General features: G+C 37.1%; 1 protein-coding gene and 1 long non-coding RNA gene across 5 annotated transcripts in view; one reads left to right on the top strand and one right to left on the bottom strand.

The window, feature by feature from the left end:
• Positions 1-23,267, bottom strand: part of LOC139966195 (uncharacterized) — an 83,674-nt gene that overhangs the window by 16,366 nt on the left and 44,041 nt on the right. Inside the window, exon 1 of one of the 4 annotated variants that reach the window (XM_071969001.1) lies at positions 14,924-15,602. The exons of 1 other annotated variant lie outside the window; for it this stretch is intronic. The gene's annotated coding sequence lies outside the window, so the exon portion shown is untranslated. Of the gene's footprint in view, positions 1-1,267; positions 1,419-14,923; positions 15,603-23,267 lie in introns of those variants that run through there. 2 more of the 4 variants (XM_071969023.1, XM_071968992.1) reach the window with 2 other exon arrangements.
• Positions 1,966-15,729, top strand: LOC139966308 (uncharacterized). Its single transcript, XR_011792543.1, has 3 exons — positions 1,966-2,139; positions 3,165-3,242; positions 15,598-15,729. It is a non-coding gene; the product is annotated as an uncharacterized lncRNA (long non-coding RNA).

The following is a 23,267-nucleotide window of genomic DNA, read 5'->3' as shown; positions in this document are numbered from 1 at the left end:
CCTGCGTGGATGGCAACCAAAAGTCCTTACGCCCATACAATCTAGAGAATCTAACCACATGCAAGCAGATGTCTATGGTAGATAATGTCACATTAACACAGTTCTGTCAGACTAGTTATCTTCAGGCATAACCCTTACTTTTCCAGATGACGTCATTTTGACCAAAAAATGAAAATTTTTCCAGAAATAATTGGATACCAATACAAATCGATCTAACCAAGATATGTTTGTGATTGCACCGTCTTTGCTGCTCAATCATTTTCCTTGCAAGTTGTGTTTAAGGTGGCAATATGTTTTTCTTCATTTGCTAAACTTTTGACGTGTATGCCTTATTGAATAATTTCACCGTGGTTGATAGGAGGTTGATTGAGTTAAATTTACATATTTGATGTTCAATGTAACATTATGTAATACTAACCGGTCGTATAGGTTATTGTACTAACATTAATGTAAAACATTCTGTGTAACGTGCAGCAGCTTAAAGTGGAAAAAGATCGCTCTCACGGCAAGGGTTCTAAATTGTATTTTTCTATATACGATCGAGGACCACAGAGAAAAACTTGGTTAACCTTAATAAAGCTACCCCAACATTCGGCTATCCATGTGCATTGTATGACTAACCTTTTCCACCTGCCCTCTCGGCATCCCCTTCCAACTAAAACGGCAAGTCCATATACAGTATATAGTTAACTTAAGAAGCACGTTCCAAGCATGTATATACAGTCTTGAAAGCAAACAATGTTTAACAAGCTGGTCAAATAAAGGTCAGCAAAATTCTTCCATTTGAAACATAATTTAGGCTTTTAATATTTTTATGGTCGAAGAAAGAAGAACTACCTCGATATTGTTGGCTTCTAGAACCGAAATTAACAAATCCATTTATAAAAAGATATTTCGGGGACTACATATTACAAAGTCTCGTATGAAGAGGGATCTAATCAGGTTGTCATAACGATATCTACTGGGCGGTCAGTTCTCCGCCCCACCCCTCCCGGCAACGCCAACTCACACAAACTCCGATAAAGAAATCGGTCCATTCTGGGTCTCATAGTATGTGGATCGTTTCAGCTTCCTTAAAAAGTCTGACTGTATAGCTAATACGTGCAGTGTGTATTTCAATGTATACCATCAATCGTGTAAGCAGATCGGCCTATACTAGCTTAGGCTAACAATTGTTACGTTTTTACGGGTTGAACAGATGTTTATGTTAGTAAAAGATGGCACTGTAACTAAAAAGGATAGCAAGAAAATACTACAAACAACTTACCAGGTCACATCTCAAAGTTCTCCTTAGGAAAAACATATTTCTCCTGTGCTTTCTCAAAACCATGCAAAATACTTCCGTTGGCAGCAAAATAAATAACTAAATAAAAAAAAATCCTTCACATAGACTATAGGCTACATGAAGGTTTTGCTACAACTGAACGTTGGGTTTTGACTGGCAGGAAAAAAAGTATTATGCATTCCCTTTGAAAATACCAGGTGAAATGAAATACCAAAACATTTACTTATTCAAGAGCATGAAAAGACCCTGGGAAGCTATTCTGGTTAAATCCTGTTTATAACCACTAAACCCATTGTTCCTTCATAATGACTTTATTCCAAGTAGTTTCAAGCAGGTCCGCCGTATACATATAGTAAAGCCAAGGCAAAAACGAAAAACAAAATGGCAAACGAGCACAAACAGGTTATAGTGTGAAGGTGTGTGATTAACACTGGTGCCTACTGAATAATGAGGCCTAATTACCAGGCTTACAGAATGAGTTGTTTACTACAAACAGCTCACAGGATCAATATTGACTGGTCAAAAATGTTCGACTATAAGATTGATGATTCACCACCAAGTTCAAATAATTCCCAATCCAATGTTGATTTTTTTTTTGTACGTCAGCGGTGATCGCGACAACAACTTAACGCAACAACAACTAACTTGGACAAAAGAGAGACACATGGGTGAATCTGTTTTGTTTTTTGTCTTCTAATTCTTTGATTTGAAAGAGACACGACGGGTGGAGCAATCTTTACTTCTTTTGAAAATCAATCTGGGGTTTTGATTCAACTTGATTCAATCACGGTTAAGGAGCTTACATGGCAAAGGATGGCCGAGTATAGGAATCAAGACACACCGTAAAAACACAGGTAAACAGACCGAACCCCTAGACGGTTACGGCCCCATCGATGTAAGGGGACTGGGGTTGAGATTGGATTAAGTTGTTTAGTTCTCGTGCATATAGGCTTGCTAAGGTGGCTTTTTCTTCAAGACAAAAATAAGTATTTTTGTCAAATAATTTTAAAGAAAGTTCATGAGGAGACTTATTTATTATGTTATTATTTTAAATAGCTTTCCACTGGTAGGGGAGGGGGGGGGGTAGTCACTAAAATCACAAAATCGTTTATGAGTTTATTTTCAATTGTTTGAATGAACACCTGAAAACATTCACAGGCTGGCCCACCATTTAGCCTTATGGACCCTTGATCTTGGGGTCCATCAGCATTTGCCTAACCTGCCCAATTTGTCTCTATAGTGTATATGTACACTTGTAGCGAAATGCGTGTAGTATAGAGTGATACGTGTCCTAGGGTTCTAACAATGTTATGAATGTTAAAATTCATATATAAGAGAAAGTATATCAACAAAGAGAAATTCATATATAAGAAGGAAAATTAAACAAAGGCTGTAAAAACGAAAAAAAATTAATGATCGGTGTAGTGATCTCGTTATAATAATGTTCATAATTAACATGACGTAAACAATGTTTTATAAATTAACAAAGAACAGTCTAATTTTGAAAATGTTACGTAACATGAAAACTTTTACCGCCTTGAATTAAAATCTATGACGCAGTGACCGGTAAGGTCAGCTGGCAATTACCTGATTAGCTCCTCGCGATAGAAAAAAAGAAAAAGAGAAAAAAAAGTTGGACGCGACAGGGTAAATATAACAACCTTGAATTAGCCAACGCGACTCCCTGAGGTGACAATGACATAGATATGCCACACAATCTTTATCAAGACAGCATAAAAAGTGACTAATTTCTTTCCGCCTCCTTTTCTTTTCTTTTTTACTCTGTCCGGTTCAAATCGTTGTGTGGAAAGAAACTTCTTTATCTAATCTTGATAACCAATGAATCTTTTTTTCTTTCTTTCCTAACTTGTCATCGAAGCAAAGGGAGCTGGTACATATCAATTTACTATCGACCAACTACTGCGCATGTCCAAATATTGTCCTAGATCCAGCTAAGGTCAGTCAAGGTGACACTTTCTTAACAACAACTTGATAACACAAGGTCCTTATCTCCCTTTCTGTTTACCCAATCAATTTGACAGTATCTATTTCCCACATCATCTTAAACAGGCAACAACAAGTCTTACTGATGTCCCAAGAGAAGACAACAATATAGCCGAGTGGCCAGGTGTGTCCAATTAGGCCACATACAGAGTCTAGGCTAGTCTAGGCCACTACACGCCAGGTGTGGTCTGACTAGGTTACGGTCCAACATTATACGGAAAACTTTAGCATCCATTCATTTTACATTTAAACTGCTGTGTTATCCCAGTCACTAAACAATCATTAAAGCGACAGAACGACAATATAATCATACTCCCCGTTTTTGCTCCTATTAAACAAAACCGTTGGCGTCACATGCACCGCTTGGATCACAGAACCCTGCGTGGCACACCTTTTATCCCACCGTCGTCATGTGGACCGCGTGATAAACTACGTAGAACATAGCCGAGATACGCGGTTAACTCTCCCCGCGTGCACCAGCTTGATGTCATATTTAGACTTGATCAAGTCCACACAGCTTTGCATTTGAAGAAACATTAAATCTGTGATACATCCCAAATGAAAATAAGATATATTTCTTAGCTGTTTGGGAGAAGTTGTTCAAGACAATTGTTTTAGGCCTGTATCTCCTTTAACAAACATGGTTACGAGCCTACACTCCAGCGGCTTGCCCTCGCCGCCGTAGAGCAGTTCTGCACTAAATATCGAAATACGCCTCGCGGGTCACAGGATATCTGTTGCACTATGCGTCAAAAAAAGTAACCAATATATATTTAGTTTCCTTGTATTTTGTGTCAAATATTGCCTCATCCACACATGGTGTATGCTGACACTAAACCCACACTTAAGCGCTGACAGCGTATCTCTCCCGTGTCGTTTCCCTCCCCTCTATATACTGGGTACTGTTAGACACGGGATTAGCAGAAAGGGGTTTCGCGAAGAGATAAAAGAGATTTAAGTCTCAATAATATTTGACACTCAAATTTCGTATCAATGAAACCCCAATATCACCACCCTGTCATGTTTTATTTTCTTCTTTCCGGACGACGAAATCAAAGTTAAATTTGGTGTCGAAAACTCTTCGATTCCTTTGGCGTAGTGCCTATATAATTATTTTGTTCTAGATGCTATTATACTAATAATCAGCATAGTTTTTGTTACGACGCTTAAGCGACCACAAAATGTGGGAGAAACCCGCATTTACAACTTACATGGATTACAACTTACATGTCGAGGGGCTTCCAATTCAACATTTTAACTCAAATTTGGAATCTTTTCAACTTAGAAAGTCATTTCAGATGGGAAAACCGTAGATTGCTCTTGGATGAAAACCCACCTGACTATGACCCGGCCAGGTATCGAAGGAGGGGCGGCCGGGTGTTTGTGAGGGAGGTGGTCTTTACTGATGATATACCTTCGTTGTAAATCTCATGATATTTTCTATAAAGTGTCTTCCAAAGAATAATGACGTTCATCGTTAAGTCTTTTATCGGTATCCGTAGTGTCATCATTTTACCTTGCGTCTGTCATCCCATTTAAAACAGTAGCCCTGTTTACCGGAAACACTTAACTGCAATTTAGTAGCAGTAGGATGTTTATCTAATGACCATGAAACAATATATTTATTTTACAGTTTCTTGTTTCCCCTTTCACATGAGATGTGAAAAGGAGCCAATATAAGAGAACACGAGCAAGTGTTTGTTTTAGTGTCTAAGTAACGGATTTGTCCCCGACGTTGTCCTGAGGTGATGGTGTTGTCATCCCCGCCACACCTCGAGAATTCACAAAGGAGGTCCTCATTGACTGACAAAAAATAAAAACTCAAGGTTCCTTGAAAAACCTGTTGGTTTAAAAGGTCACCCGGTATTGCGTATATATCCAAAATTTCTCTGCAAAAATCATTGTCCTGGGAGATTAACGCCTCAATGTAGACATACCCCTTCCCTTCCCCCGCACACACCCCTTTTAAAACAAATTAATCAATAAAGGAAGATAAAAATAAACGATAGAGACAGAAAGAGAGAAAGATTGGTAGATACAGAGGACGTTAACTTAGAGTACATCATGCCTATTGGGATGGGAAATGACGAAAGATGATGCGAGTGGCTGTTATATCACTATACCAGTATTAGTAAACGCTTAATCATGGGTGACCATTATATGACTTTCTAGCATTATTCTAGCATTATTCTTTGAATTGCACACGGGAGTTGTGCTCCTGCTTGTACATGAATAAGCAAAGAATTCCAAGGTCCTCTCCTAATATCTTGTTAAGATACTGTCCTCATCTCCCCCTCCCCATCCCTCCTTCGTCATTCTCCTCTCTTACCCCTCCCAGCCTACCCCCTCCCCACCAAGGAAAACACAATATACTACAAACTACCATGGATGGTATGTCTTATCATTGCTTAGGATTTTCTCTCTTTCCATGTTATGACTATTACCAATAACTTTCTGCTCGTAAGGATATGACTCATTTCTGTATGACTTTAACCCTTCTTAATTTCCGAGAAAGACTCCTTATTCTTTATTAGAATATTATATATTTTTTTCTTATCTACATCTATAAAGCATAAACAAAGGATATGTCCACTTATATAAATTTTGTGATCATGTATACACACGCATGCGTCAGGATACCGCTTTTATGACGTCAGATCTACGCGCAACCAATACCATGCCGTCAGCTTAAGAAGATATGCCTTACGAAGATTTGCAATGATAAAAAGCCGTCGTTTTTACTAAGTCCCGATCATAAACTTCAACTCGGTCGAAAAATCTCTACTTTCAGTGTTTCTGTTCATATATATAGTTAAAGACCACTCAAACTTGTCATACAATCATTATACCACATTGTTTATAGAAGAAAAAAAATATGAAAACACAAATCCGCAATTGTCCGTTTCGGTGAGTTCTCTGAAGGAAGAGTAGGGTATAAAGTGGATATCCCAAGGGGTCGTTATCATACCCCTCTATCGTGACACTGGCCAATGGCAAAAGATCTCTCAAAGATAGTGAGGAATATCAAAGCGCACCCAGAAACTGAAACCCTCCGTCTCTTGTTCTTGTGGAATCCTTCGCATATCAAAGTCACTGGACCATTTCGGGGTAATACCTGTATAGCCTTACTTAGAGGGGGTTATGGGGGGGGGGAGGGCAAAACCCAACCGTTATCTTAGCTGATTTGGACAAGAGATCTTTGTGAATAACAGCTCCCCTTCAAACAGCTTTAGAAAAATCTTGTTCTTGAAATCTTGAAAAATCTGTTTGGAAGATAGCCTAGTTTCAAAGTCATGTCTGGGAGCTGTCAGTCTGTGTGTGAATCTGTGACGTCATTGCGCCGCAGCTAATATATGATCTGGAACATTTTACTTTCTCGCTGTTTTATATTTTCAATATTCAATATTCTCTTTGTTCATATTTTCAAGGTACGACCGTTATCAGTTTTGGCATTGACAACCAATGAGGTTCAATAAATTTTAAAGTCAGAAATTGCAATACTCAAAACCATTCTCTACTTGAGCCGTTACAGAAAAATCAAACACATTGTAATACATTAAAAAAACTTTGGATAAAAAACAAAACAACTGCAGCACTTGTCATAGCTCGATGACGTCATATTTAGACTTGATCAAGTCATTGGCTGTGAAGGAACATTAAATTTGTAATAACTTCCAAATGGAATAAACGTTCTCTTAACTTGTTTTGGGGAAGTTATTCATGAGAATTATAGCATTAACTCCTATTTAGTTATACATATTCATATCATGATATGCTAAAAGGGCGTATTAAGTTTTAAATATTCATATCATGATATGCTAATAGGGGGCGTATTGAGGCTTTGCCACGGGTGCAAATTCACTTTACAAGTCAAGCTGATTGTTTTAATGGTCCCATAAATATCCTCGTATCAAAATATTTCAATGAGGTCTACAATAAATGTCACAACGGATTTGGTATAGTCTGTTACGCTGTTTCTTTTGTCTTAATAATGATATCAACTTGTATATAAGACCTCACACACTTTAGCATAGCAGAGAAATCTAGCCTGACTTCGCTAATTAAGAATCGGGGACTGCATTTTTAATTAGTACTAATTGCTCACGCTTATACGCTGTAAGTGCGTCTTTTTGCTGTTGTTTTTGGAAGGATTGAAATATATCGCAGACTGTGTAAAATATATTGCGTATGTAATTTGTTTTTTAGGGGGGAAAAGGGGAATATTAAGATTATAAAATACCATCAAATATTGGAAAGTGGTTATTTCCGAGAAAAAAGTTCCTTTCAGTACTTCCTGTAATACATATGCACATATGCAATGATATACGCACGCACACACATACAAATACGCACACACACTCAATGAAAATATTTATAGTGCACAGTGGGTGCCAGCCAAAACATGTGTTTAATTACTTCCTGAGTGCCAAATAGTTCCACTTAAAGAGATTATTTGAACTTACAAGCAAACACTTTCGCTAATAAATACGAATGAAAACAAACAATAGTCGCCAATGACCTACCGAATAGACACGCCAACGACTTAAGACAAGAACTACGATAACTTTTTTTTTTAAACTTTTTTTTTGTATATAGAACATGAGCGTGGTTTCACGGTACGTTTAGAAGATGGTCCCAAAGGAATTCTTTTGATCGGCAAGTTTTGAATGTTTACAATATAAAAGAGTAATAATCGTGACAAACAAATTTCAACAGTCATAGTGTCGTAGGAGAAGAAACATAAAAGTGAAAGGGAGTGAAAACTAAGAAGAAATTGAAGTTAGCCTATATAGTTGAAGGGGCGTGAGAAAATGAATATATGCACATTTTCAAGTACTCCCTCCTTGCCTCCCCCAGTGCGGCTCCGTAGCCACGGGGAGGGGTTTGGGGTGTGTACATTCTACGGCAATGCCCCCCAAATTTCGATTATGCCCCCAATTTTTGTTTCACACTTATGGTTTCAGTAATGAACCCCCCCCCCCTATGGTGGATCCAAATGCCCCCTCTGAAACAAAAATTCTGACCCTCCAAACCAACACTTTGCCCTTTCCAAATTTGACAAAGCTGAGGACCCGCACCAGTGTATGGTACGAATCGAATAGGCACTAAGGCGTATAGAAGAATGTATGAGGAAGTTGAACATATATAGACCGATGCAGCCGCAAATGTCAAATAATATCTGGTTCTGTTTGCGATTGTTTCCGGCCATGCAAAATAAACCTATTTAGTCTCAGTCTACGCACACGTCATGTATATTGTTACGTCGGTAAACCGACGTAACGATTGTGCCTCCGTTATAAGTAGTACACGTGCTTGTATTCAGTGACGCGCACTAGGGGTGGGGGAGGTGGGGAGGTGGGGGAACCTCAGAACCTTCCAGATGTAATAAAATGCTGTCTCAGCTGATTTGCGGAAGTTAATCTATGCCTTCAACTAAGCAAACGATTATTATTTATTTCGTTATTTTATACTTTATTATTATTATTATTATGATTTTATATATATATATATCTATTTTTTTTGGGGGGGGTGTTACTTTTGCTGTAAGTGACGAAACAATAAACACTTTTTGAATTAGATACTAATCATTCTATCATTCTATCTAGAGATATAACTTTACCCTCACCCCTCCTCTCCCCTCCTCTCCCCTCCTCTCGCTCCCCTCCCCTCCCTCACCCAAAAAAAATAGGACGAAAGATACTATACGAGCATCGTCATTCGTGTCACATCACAAACTGATAATTAAATTTCAGGCAAAAACGCGTTTCGATATTAAATGCATCCTATTTATAAGGACGAGGTGAAGTAGGGTTGAAATAAAGGCCATCTTCCGCTTATGCAGCCCAATTGTGACAAATTGTGAGTGTGTTTCTATAAATAGAACTGAAAAGTGTTACGCCCCCGAGTCTTCAGGGACTAAACGCCCGCGCTTTCTTCTCTTTTTTCCTCTTTTTTCTTTCTCTTTTTTTTTCTCCTCTTTTCTTGATCAATTTTTTCCCTCCTCTGTCGGAGAGGCCTGTTCGTCAAAGCAGTGATTGATAAAGAATGGTAAACAACTATATTTCGTAAAGCAAAACATTTCGCAAGGCTTGTTAGAAGTGGGCAAACATGTTTCGACATTATCGCTCCATTCATTATCAGCAAAAAAATGACACTGTGGAGAGTCGTTTGTATATAAAGTGTTCGTTGGTAATTATAACTGACCAATCATATCATGCCGTTGGGCATATGTTGATAAATATTCATAAGCTATATGAGAGACAAATACCCTGATTTCATTTGTTGCTATACGCAATCTATGTTGTGAAGAGTAGTATAATATTAATATATCATATATTCTAGTGTTTCTTTCTTTGTTGGTGGGGCAACTAGAAGACCATCTTATATCAGATGAATGTACACAAGTTTGAATTCGCGACTTTTTGAAGAACGTTTGAAAAAGCGGCAAAGTATTATTTCTAACCGTTACTGTTGAAACCCCCAGGAACTTTGTTTGCAAAATGGGGGGGGGGGGAATCTGACTTAAGTCACTTACATGACCGAGTTATATGATTCACTTGAATTACTGACTTTAAGACTATTAAACAGCGTAAACATGAATGACCAATGTGACTTACTTAAATGACAGTTGGCATAAATGACTGACTGACATGATTGAAGGTAAATGAAAGGACTCGCGTAAATTGACTTACTGTACAGTATTGACTTGAATGATTGACTTCAAATGTGGATTATTTGACTGACTAAAATGACAGACGCAAATAACCACTGACTTACTTAAATGACTTGCTTAAATGACTGACTTAAATGACTGACGTTAATGTCTAGGTAATATGACTCATTTACATGATCCATCGTCAAACGAGTACATGTGATCCAGTCGGAGAAATGTACATTCAGTCGGGGAAGAATTATTCCTCTGCTAGGGGTGACACCTGCCTCCTACTCTCCACCACCCTCACCCCCTCCAGCTCAAACTTACACAAAATCTTACAGTAAGATGGAAAGGAAAAAAATACAGAAAAATATAAAATATAATATATATATTACAATTTATGCCATGATGTGCGACACTACATGTATTGTTACACTTGTTAACTTAAAGTTTGCGGGAAATGATCCGATTTTTATTTATTTTTTGATCCAACAAGTCGAACTCAAAAGTTTGCTTTAAATAAATTTCCATTTTGGCAGGAAACTTATATATTTCTTTCAAAGTAACTTTCAGATCTCGACCATTACCAAACCTGTGTCATCATTTATTTCATGCAGAGGGTGAAAGGCAAAGAGTATATAAGATAAAATGACAATGGGGAGAGGGAGTGAGTGAGTGGTTCCTCAAATTAAAACCAGGACATGTTTTGGGATTGATTTGCGGTCATGTCAAAAATAGAAAGGAAGAATGCTAAATGGCTCATTGTGGTTGTGTGGTTCAAAGGATTCTCCCCGGGGGTCGATGTAAGTGCATGGAGTTAGTTTCCGATACTATGGGTACCCCCATTGGTGAGTGCACTATCATAATATAATGCCTATATATATATATATATATATATATATATATATATAATATATCCTATATAATGTCATCATCATTAAACATGAAAACAAACCATTACATTTTGTCCATCATTGGTTCAAAAAATGCGAATTAATCTTTCTGAGGGTGATGGGGAGGTGGAATGGGGAAGCGGTGGGTGTGGGGGTAAACTGGGTAAGGTGTAAGGGGTTTGGAGAAAGGGGTGGGATAGTGCAACTGACACTTAAATAATAGATCGTTTAGATGTCAATTGCATACAGAACCAACCTAAACATTTTTACATGAAGTACCTAACATTGTTAGTACTGTACAAGGTAAAATCTGTGCATACACCGTTCAAACGTCTTATCGTATAAGTCTATCTAGTTGAGCTCGTTCGGCGTCCCTTAGAAAAGAGGGCAAGGACCATGACGTGTAATCAATGAATCACCACTGTTTTCATGATAACTTGAAGAAATATGTTGTAGAACATAATAACAAATTGGAGTCCCTTGGTTGTTTGTATGACGTAGGCTACAGGCGGCTAGGTGAGGTTGTGAAGGGGGTGTCTTGTATTTGGGAAGACAAAAAATTGATATTTTGTCTTTCTTTTTTGAAGTTTAATGAAAAAATGAAAAAAAAAATCTTTATAAACAGTTGTTCATGTCCGTTTGGATATTAATACCAGAATGAAAAGACAATTTAAGAGGACCTCTAGGGTAAACTTTGTTTTTGTTTTTTGCAAGTTTTGGAGAATTCATGTAACTTAGTAGTGTGTTATTTTAGGACTGTATATGTAATGTCGTAGGGCCGTAGGCATACTGTTTAGTTCACTTCCTAGCTTGAATTTTGTTTTCAAGTTTTTGCAAAGTAACTATTTAAAGTCTCAAGGTTATTAGTCCCTCTGAGGAAACAATCATTTTTATCAGTCATTTTCATTTCCGTCAGACTGTTTTTTTTTTGTGTGGAAAAAAAACCTTTTAAAAGTTTTTGAGCTTGTCTAACTCTAGTGGGGGAAATGAAGTCATTAGGTTTTAAAGTTTAAAATTTACGGGGGGGGGGGGCGGGGGCGGGGAGGGGGTGTAAACTTTATGTCACTATTCACTAAGCTAACCAAAGCCTTCTAATTTTGTCATGTAAGTATTTTCCAAAGGGTGAGGAAGCCTATTTACAGAAACCCTTTTAAACAAGTATCCATTTTGGATGATCCTGGGTGAACAAATATCAACAACTCTTATCTTCGGAGAATCACGAAACAGATGTGGCCAAGTTCTACCCCTCCCCCCTCCCCCCTCCCCTTCCTCCTCCCTTAAAGAGTTTTACAGCAATGGTTTTCTTTTCACACGGACTTGTTGACACTGTAGGCGATATTTTACAAAAACCACTTAATATTGTTCCGACAAACTTTACATCTATAATATCATATCTATTGTTTCTCGACTAAGCTCGTGACAATGACTATAGTGCTTTACGGATCTCCAGATAAACACAAACAGTCAATATCCGGTTCCCTTTGAATCCCTATCTAACCCCCCCCCCCCACCCACCCACACACCCACACTCCTCACTCTGTAGTGTCATCGCCTTAAAAGATTGCGTAACAATGAGTCACAAAGGGGATTCTATTAATTACGAAACAATTGTGTGAATTACATCACGTTGGTGACGTAACATGATTAAATATGAGGCAAGAAATAGATATGATCTGAATTTCATAATCGCTGACATCGATGAAAATATTCTGTGACATTCCTGGGGTTTCTTTCTCCATTTGGCCTACATATTTTTATTTTTTCACCGCCCAAATGTTTGTATGTTTAAGTGGTTAGTAATATCTCCAAACATGATCATTGTAAAAAAAAACTCTGAAGGCGTTCGGAATTTTGAGGTATTTCTTTCTTTTTCTTGTTGTTTATTATTATTATTATTGTTGTTATGATGATATTTTGTAACATGTATTATATTCAAGATCAGTGTGTGACATGAATTATGATATTTCGTGACATGTTGTAATTCACCAACTTACGTAAACAATTGCGACACAAAAGCATAATTATAGTAAGAAACCGGCTCGATTCCGAATGACTCAAAAATCACGGATAAAATTCCCCTCACAATTATGTCCATGTTCGACACAAGAGAAATACTATTAGTTCAGCATCATTTGAATGAAATGAACGATACTTCTGCCAAGTGTTGTATACGTAAGTGGCTTGACTGTCTATCCTATCTGGATTTTGTGACTTATCTCTTCTACTGTTTGTTTTAAATCGGGCAGGGAGGACAGAAGGAAAATAAAAGACGCTACGCTATGAACACATTTCTGTCTCAGTAAAAATGTTAAGAAGTTTACCAATTGGCTGTCGATTTCTCGAAGAGTTTAGAAAACACAATAATTCATATACTTAAAGCGCAAATCATTCATCATACTATGACAGCCCTCCAGAAGTTGTTCACCAAATAAAAATCTAATTAGGGAACCATTCGAACTATTTTGTCACCAAGATACTTTTCAATAAAAAAACAAATTAAAAAATTGAAAATGTCAAATTGTACATTGCAGATTGTTGGAATAATAAGTGTCCTTTTTTTAAAGTCAAACCTATCAAACTGAGTATTTATTTTGGCAGTTTTCGCAGCGAACAAGTGAAAACATCATAATAAGTCTAAATTGAAACCAATAACTGTGGCTTTCAGATTTCAGATTTCTACGCATTAAGAACGTTTTTCTTTGTTTTTATAAACTATGATATTTTGAAAGTCAAGATTGTACGAATTTTCTTATCAGAGAACTATATATGTTTTGTCAAAAAAAAAAAAAAATGCATCACAATAGAAGAACACAGCACGTGATATTCCTTAGTTATGTTCTTTGCTTGGTGATATAGACACTATTATACAGTGGCAATTCACATTTTTGAATAGTCGCGGCAATACACACGCTACAACTAAAATATATGAATGTATAACACCGCCACCACTAAGCCATGATACACCGTGTCAATGTTCTTATGACTCTTCACACGTAGTATGTATATCATGTAGGAGGATTGTAGACAACGAGTCTGTACTCGAATTCGTGTTCTATAGCATAACACCGTAGTCGCCTGTACTCGCTATCATAGATTTGTACTCATACTGGCGACATTTTGAGTAGTAGTACATGCGATAGTGCAACACAAGGTACTCATGTACCCGTGTACTCGAGCTTAGAGCCGTACTCTCGTATTCACACTATATACAGTAGAATTCTTCTTGTATACTCGTACTCATGGGGTTGTATGCGTACTCGCATATACTGTTGTACTCATACTCATGCAGTTGTACTCATACCATAAGTCTGGACGAGGACACATATATAAGGAAAGGCACCTAAAGTAATCCTGGATTAACAGCTAACTAGGTGACTGGGACGAGAGCTCCCTATAACATCGTATACAGAACTACATGAACAAATATATATCTATGTTATGCCTATAATATAATACAGACATGTTCTAACACGCATATTTTCACGAGACCACTGTAAATCACATATATATCACAGCCACTTTCAGAATGGAGAGGTCGGAATAGTTTCATACTAAGATAATAAAAAAGAGATCAAATGAGTAGGGGGAGAGAGAGAGAGGGGGCGAGGGGGGGGGGGGCGAGGGGGCCTCAAGGATCATCGATTTAAATCAAACTATCGGGCCATGACGTCAGTTGCGAACGTTGATAACGTTGCTACTAACAGGATGAAGTGTATGTGCGCGTTTCTGTATTGTGTGTGGGTGTGAGGGGTGTTAGTAGGGTGGGGTGAGCGGTAGGGTGGGGTAGGGGCGTTACTACAATCTGAGGTTCCGGTATGGCACACTGTAGTGGCCTGGCGTGTGTTAAAATACCAATTAAGCTATGCAATAGAACACACATTTCATAACGGTAATGGTTGTAAGAGGGGGCAGGCGCCCGGTGGCCCCATCGCCATCAATATATGTATATACTATATGTATATATATATATATGTACATATAGTATATACATATTTACACATAAACATATATCTATATATATATACACGCACACATATATATATACAACGTATAGAAAATGTTGCAAATAAAAATTGAAAAACTTACCGATAAAAATATATAACTTCTATGACATGGTATAGCCAGATGAGAAATGATCCAAATTCCTCAAGCCCATCGTAAGACTGAGAGAAAGACCAACACAGTTGTCACTTTAAAAGGGAAAACATCAACCCCAAAGCCAAAAAAATTTCTTAATGAGTGTTAATGGTGATCAGACGAAGTGTTGACGACAATTGACTCCAATATGTAATAACAATAAAACCTTTTGCTCTTTTTTTTCCCGTCAACATTTATTGAACTGACGTGGTTTCTTTTTAAATTCTTGTCTGACTTTCCGACGGAAGTCCTCGTGGAGACGAAAAAGAAGAAATAAAAACAGATTAAGAGCAAAACATCACACTGGAAAGAAATTCGAAACGTAGATAACCGAAGAAGAACAAGTAGTGGGAAGAAAAATGTAATAATACCGATATGACTAATGAGCTGCGTACTATAATTAGTCAGCCGGTTCTATGTCCAAATTCTATAAAATAATGGAGAGTGAACGCTTCATTTTATGTCCTAAATTGTTCAAAGAATTGCGAAAGGAAAAGCAACGTGTTGAGACGTGCCAAATATCGAATAAGTCACGATCGCTTTGCACTGTTAAAATATCACTTTATAGTAGTGCGGCAGACTGACTTGAAGTTGGCCTTTTTTTTTTTCTTTTTTTTTCACAGACAGCAAGCAATCATTCTTTCCAAGCACCCGGGCAGACGGTGTATATCATCTGTTACAAACACATTGACGTATAACTAAGTTTCCCTGAGGGTCGATTCCATTCAAGGGAAAGTGCTATCCGCTGATTGGTCAATCTGCTGTCGTCTGCTCCTTACTGATTGGTTTAAGTTTAGTAGTGAAAGTTCAAGCCCCAAAGTGATTTGTAAATAGATGTTTAATCAATCAGTCAGTAACCAAGGTGGAAAAGGGAACTTGGGAGGAGACGAGCGGCAGGCCAAAAAGTAGAATTTTTACCCGACGACGCTAATGATGACAAATTGAGGCATATTTTCTGACAAGACAAAAAGAAAAGAAGAAGGGGGGAACCGCGGTATGTTAACATCTGACATATCTCACCTGTATACCCTATCGTCCAATTTTGACATGGTTATGGAGATGTTTTGCCCACCTTTGCCGGTAAACAGATACCATTTTATTTGGTTTCTATGAACGGTCATTAATTCGGAAGTGAAATATTATCACGTAAAGGAGACATTTCTGGGCAGTGAGTGGATAATCGTTAGGGGTGGGTGTACAAGGGAAAGCAATAAAAAAAAGAAACATGTATGTTTTCGAGTAAATATAGGTTATACCTCGGGTTTTGTTTAAAAAAAAAGTAATTTATCATTTAAAAAGAAAAAAACTTTTCTTTCGATAGTGCAAGAAAGAGGGAAAAAAAAAGTGTATTGAACAAGTTTAACACGTGGTGCATAGTCATGCATGCATGCATGGACTTGTACACTCTTGTGTATAGGAGGTCAGCGACCAACAGAGATCAACATGTCTCAGAGAGAAAGAAGACAGAAGCATATACAATCGGAAATACAATCCATTTTAAAACTGCATTTTATTTAACTTTTTGAAGAATTTTGTTAGAAACAATCTGATCACGACAGTGAAATTTGACGCATTATATTTCAATTAAGAGGAAGAAAATTATACGAGAGTTTATAATGTTGCGGGACTTTTGTTGGTTTCGACAGAATTTTCTCGAGTTCGGGCTTTCCCGCAGATGACTCAGTCCGAGTTCCTGTAAAACAGACTTGGGCTTTATACTTCAGTGTCAAATTACATGGTCACATATCTTGACGATTTTCTTTCAGCTAAGTATTGTCTATAAAAACAAAAAAAGTGTCCATTGATGTTTTGCCGTGTCTGTCGAATTAAGTTCTCTCTGAGAAGTATCACCGTTCAAGGATGGTTGCCAAGCAACCGAATAATGTGTATGCATATTTGGGAGCAGGGATTATATCGAATTAAATAAAATATGATGAAAATGCGATAAGATATGTTTATTATTACTATTGGTAATTATGTGTTGAAAGAGTTTTTCCTTTTGGATTGAGGGTGTATAGGACCTACATTTACACGGTTATCTTATGCGTTCTATTATGCATGATCAGGGGTGTCATTCATGGGGCGGGGGGGGGGGGACATGTCAGCCACTTTCTGAAGGATGGGGTACACAATATCGAATGTCCCCCCCGGGTATAGTAACTGACTTGTGCACGTATAGGCGCTAGGCCTATTAGGCTCTGAATGACTCGTGTATCTCATAAAAGAAGCTCAAACATGGTACACAATGTTAGCAATGCCACCGTGTTAGTTTTAAGTGTTTTCTGAGATAATTACATATTTCATAGGAGTTTGTGAGACAGATAAATATATGTGGCTAAGCATCTGTGCTAAAGCTGCTATAGTCATGTTGTTGTTGTTTATAACCATGTTCCTCCTTATAAATCAAGTTTTAGTAAATGTGTTAGGTACATATGTTCATTTTTGTGTGTTGTGATTAAGTTAACTGATGTCACATGAAGGACAGGGCCATAGCTTGCCGGTCGGGGGTTGGGGAGGGGCCAGCTGTCCCCGAGAGATTTTCACTTCCCTAAATTGAAGTAGGTCTGCGATAATGTGAACGCCTGGACAGAATGCGCTATTTGAGTTGTTTTGAGCGAAATGATCGTATCATTCCTTCTCATTTCAGTAGTCAGTATAATGTGCCGCAACCTCAAGATTCTAGGCACGTATTGTAGGACTGGCTTTTCAAAAACAACACAAGGATGAATTTAACCGCTCATCACGTATATGCACGTTCGATGCGATGATCGTGCGAGTGTTTTGGGGGTTTTCACGAGTTTTGCTTGAATAAAACTAAACATAGGGAGTTCCTAAGATTTAACCTGCGTGAACAGTGTAGCAGTCTATGTGAGAAACTATACGGTTCATAAATATATTTTTTACTTCTATATATGTTTAATATAAGCCTATAAGTTTCTCATTATTAGCCCCTATATCAGTGCCCCAATGTTTTAACTATATAAGCATATCAGTCTAATCACTTGTAAGAAGTGACTTTTGCTTAAAATATATTTATAACTGACATATCAATTCACAGGGACCAAACAGAAGCAAACTTGAAGGCTATCTAGATGCGAGTCCGCCCCTGGGCCCCGACCGGGGCTTCGCCCCTGGACCCCACCCTATATAGGATTTGCGCCACGACGCTCGCGGTGTGCGCCACGCGCACGCTCTTTCAGTTTTATCCATGTTCAGTCAACGATGCCCCCTACCACGTTTCAATTGGTATTAACAAACCCCTGAGCATGATGCTTTAAAAATGATATATTAATAGACTTGTTTTGTATCTAGCTTATCCTAACAGACGGACTATATAAAGGGCTGCTTGCTAATGTTTGCAACACGCTTAGGCAATGCAATATGACAGTCTTTAATACACCGTATGCACAAACGCACAGAAAGGTCATTTATAAATAAATGAATCTCTCTCTCTCTTCACATTAATTACAATAACACGTTTAAGATGCTTGTCGTATGGTTAATATCTCCATACATATGTGACGTCACGGAGAGAAAGATAGCTATGATGGCGGAAAGACAGAGAGAGGTGGAGAGAGAGCGATTAGTCTATGCGTCTGTTGCAGCTTGACGTAAGATTGCACATATATCGTAGGTTGGGTAGACGCACTTTTAAATGAGATTGTTTGCTTTGTTGTTACGTACGTTTAGTTTTTAATTAATATAACTTATTTATCTGCGCTATGTCTGTAAAGTGCCGTCATTACTCTCGTGCTCGTATCATGGCATTGTTACACGGATACCGTGTATAAATATAAATAAATAAATATATATAAAAAAATATATATAAATAAATAAATAAATATATATAAATATATATATAAATAAATATATATATATATATATATATATATATATATATATATATACTGTTCAAAGTATCTCTTTCGAGATCCGGCTTTAGGAATCACAAATGATTTTCGAGTTGGATAGCATTATGTTTGATCTCTAGAGTAGGGCAAAATATGTCACCAAAAACAGAACTAGTATTGTTCGATATAGGTGACAAACGCCTACAGTGGAATTACGATCTTCCTTACCGGTTTCGAACCTCTGGACATACAATCAGCGTCCATAGCCTAGTGGTTAGGGTGTCCGCGTACAGAGCGGGAGGCCCGTGGTTCGAATCCCGGTGGAGGCTGAAAGTTTTTTCACTGTTCTTGATTTTCCAACTCATTACGATTTTCATTTATATATATATATATACTCGCCAACATAGTGTGTACTTCTGTATATATTAGTGCTCAGGACATTTTTGGAAATCTCGTATTTATATATACTAACAGAGACATTATAGCGAACCCATCATCTCTAGCTTATTAATGACAGATATCATTGTGATGAACAACCCCGTCAAATAGCTAATAACAAATTTGAGCCTATTCTAGCTTGAATGTTGAAGCAGGCGCAATCTAGCATCCGCATGGGAGGTGGTATAGGTTCGACCCATGACTGACCAAAGTAAGGTGGGTTCTTTTCATCCAGGAGAAATCCATGGTTAAAGTTGCCCCATCTGAACTGGTCATTCAAATTTGTTAAAATCCAAAACTGTAAATTATCACCCGACGTGAAGTGTAAGTAATAAGCCATTCGGAATCTCCCGCGGATGCATATATGGCTGCCTTCTATATTCATAAAATTACTGCCTTCAAGACTGCGACATATAATATAAAGGTGTACATGCAGTCAAGATCGTAGACAAGACAAGGGAGCGTGGTGGGGGGGGGGGGCGGGGGTTACATGACACATTATCCGTAGAGTGAGTACATGGTCTAGAGCGTGCCATAATGTCAAGAACAAGGACATATACTTTAATTAGAGGTCATTTTGTAACTTTGTAACAGTGTAAATAGTCTAAGAAATGTTATTTTCTGTTATACGATCATAGAATACTCTATGGCAACCAGTACCCTTAAAGGAGCAATCCAGAGATATTAACACATTTTGAAAGTTGAATACCTCGAAAACCAAAACACCTTTAGAAACATTATCGCCCTCTATTACTGTATTACTGGAATATATTTTTTTGTCTTGGATTATAACATAGCAAGAGTACATTTTTCCTAAAGTCATATATTATAATATACCTTCATCTTACACTGTTATTATCCCTAGGAACTGTTTACACACCTTTTACCGTCTTACCAGACGGCAAGCTGATCGTATGAGACGATATATTCCTATGGGATGTAAGGATCGCGTCATACCTCGAGGACTGTTAACTTTTGGCGGACTCGTGTTGTAACGCTTTGGCGGATGACGTTTGAGATCAGAGCTACAGCCTCCTGGAGCAAGTTTCTCGAGCTTGCTATAGTCGATTACACATTGCGTATTTAAACGTCGGATATGCATATTCATGAGATACTTTTTAAGAAAAAGTCGCCCAAGAAAGAACCTGGGCACGAAAACCAAACTACAAAACGACTGATCTGCTCTCAGCCCCAGTCCCCTTGCATCGGGACTGTGACTGTGTGATCATCGTCTGGTGTGCATCACCATTCCCCTCGAAAGGGAACAGATACTACACATGATCTTAGCCATGAGATGGTACACGTGTACTTACTCTTAATCCAGACTACTCAGGTTTCATTTTAAGAAAACAAAATACAAGTGGCCGAAATATATAAAACAGAGTTGAACATTTTTGTTTAAATATCCGATTTGAGTTTCGTATTAAATTAATATTTAAGCTAGCAATTACAAAAAAAAATGGTTATCAATTTGCAACATTGGTTTTGTCGAAGCTTTACCAAGTGCCCTTCGAAAAAAGATCAGAAATTATTAAAAACAAATTTCCACCTAACTAATCGTCTCCTTGATCATCTCATAAAGTTTATTTTAATTAACTTATATTTCCACTCAATGCTAAAGATTTGCACAATGTTTGTATTTCATAAAGTAGTCAACGTTAGAAGAAGCCTGATCGAAACAAGTGAAAAACAATTATGAAGCAATTTGAAGGGGGTTAAAAAAGGTCTTTGCTCCTTTTCCCTCTCTCTCTCTCTACATAAGCATAATTTTCACATGAGTTAACTATTTCTTCGTTTTTTCTATAGTTTTCTTGCTTCTTTACGTCATCGACTTTACAATATATTGATACGACAAATACAACGAACATCCATGAATAGCAGACCGTTATTTTATAATACAAGGTTCGACATTCGGCACGACGTGCTATACGTATATCAATGGAATGAAGACAAGAATTCCGAAGATGAGTTGATTGCACTCTGAAAGTTTTTTTCACGCATCGAGGAGTTAACATCCGACAAGCGGCCTTCAACGTCTGCTATCAATTGTTTATTAAGCGCCTATTCTTATCGATTTTTGGTTATCATCTTTATAAGATAAAAACACATTATGTAGATGCAACTCCTCGTGGAGCAGGAGAAAGCTTGCATAGCTATAAGCTCCATATATATATATATATATATATATATATATATATATATATATATATATATATATATATATATATAAAACTATATATGTATATATATATATAAATATATATATATATATATATATATATACATATATATATACATATATATATATATATTATATATATATATATAATTATATATGTATAACTATATATATAACTATATAACTATAACTATAACAATATATATAACTATAACTATATATATAACTATATGTATTCATATATATAACTATATAACAATATATATAACAATATATATAACTATATATATTTCTATATAGACATATATATAACTATATATATTTCTATATAGACATATATATAACTATATATATTTCTATATAGACATATATATAACTATATATATATAGTTAGGTTTATAATTTTATAACTATATAGTTATATAGTTAAATATATAACTATATACATATAACTATATAACTAAATATATAACTTTATATACATATATATAACTAAATATATTTATATATAGACATATATATATATATATACTACTATATGTTGATACTAGATGAGACTAGTGGAACACTAGTAGTTGTTACTCGGAGTTTCACGCGTTATAGCGATCTTCAGACAACTGAAGCAACTTATAGCAGTTGTCTGAAGATCGCTATAACGCGTGAAACTCCGAGTAACAACTACTAGTGTTCCACTAGTCTCATCTAGTATCAACATATATTACGCTCTGTCCAATGGACATAGAGCACTCTGCGCCAAGATAGACGCCAACCTACTCTATATATACTACTATATATAGACATATATATATATATATGAAATACTCATTCGTACAATGCAAATGGTTCACAGTATATAAGTATCTCTGTGCAAGAGGTTATAGACCTTCACAGGCATTCAATCAGTATTTGTTATTTGTTTACCCTCTTATAGCGAACGTTAGATCGTTGACTCGGACTACTTTTTCTAGGAATGTAAAGTGGCGACGGACGAAATTGCTGAGGCATAACCATCAATTGCGTAATTTGACGAGCGATAGAAAGCATTGTAGCGAACACGCTAAGATGATAGAAAGAATGTTAATTAGGATCTGATTTGCATATCCCTAAATAATGCATTAAAACAATGTAGGAGGGATGTGGGGAAGGGATGGGGTGGGGGTGGGGAGGGGGAGGGGTGTGTTACGTTAAATTAATACTGTTTCCCCCTCCCCTATCTCTCTTGCTTTCTTTAATTTTCTAAGAATGAGATAAGTAAGTAGGCGGTTACATATACATTACCATCGACACACATTCATGTCTTCCAAAGCAAGCACACGATCGAACGAGGAAACAAAGAAAAAAGAAGAAACAAAATAACAACAAATAACAACACAATCACAAATGTTACTACCAGCATATATCCAAGACATAAACATTGAAATTAGCATGCAGCCTTGGGAAATACTAAAACAGTACGAAGGGGGTCTTACATGTTAGTATATGACCAATTAACTTCATCGAAATTAAATTATGATTTCACTTTGTTAATAGAGGTTCAACTTGTACCAGTATAAGGTAACCCCCCCCCCCCCCCCCCCACAAATATATGTGTTGCCTCCTTTAGTACACATGCCAATTATTAAGGAATGTTCCTTCCCCCAAGTAAAATGCATAAATTCAGTTTCTCATCAAGAGAACAAGGCTAAGGATCACGAGGACGAGAATTCTAACCAACTGGTGTTTTTTTTTTGTTGCTTTCTTCCTTCCGTATATAGTATATAGCTTGTAACACCGTTCAGATTTAGGGAACAGGACGGTACCTCTATAACCCTCATCGATTGATGAA

The sequence above is a fragment of the Apostichopus japonicus genome, chromosome 1, assembly GCF_037975245.1.
Source record: "Apostichopus japonicus isolate 1M-3 chromosome 1, ASM3797524v1, whole genome shotgun sequence".
Taxonomy (NCBI): Eukaryota; Metazoa; Echinodermata; class Holothuroidea; order Aspidochirotida; family Stichopodidae; genus Apostichopus; species Apostichopus japonicus.
This window is presented reverse-complemented; position numbering and strand designations above follow the sequence as displayed.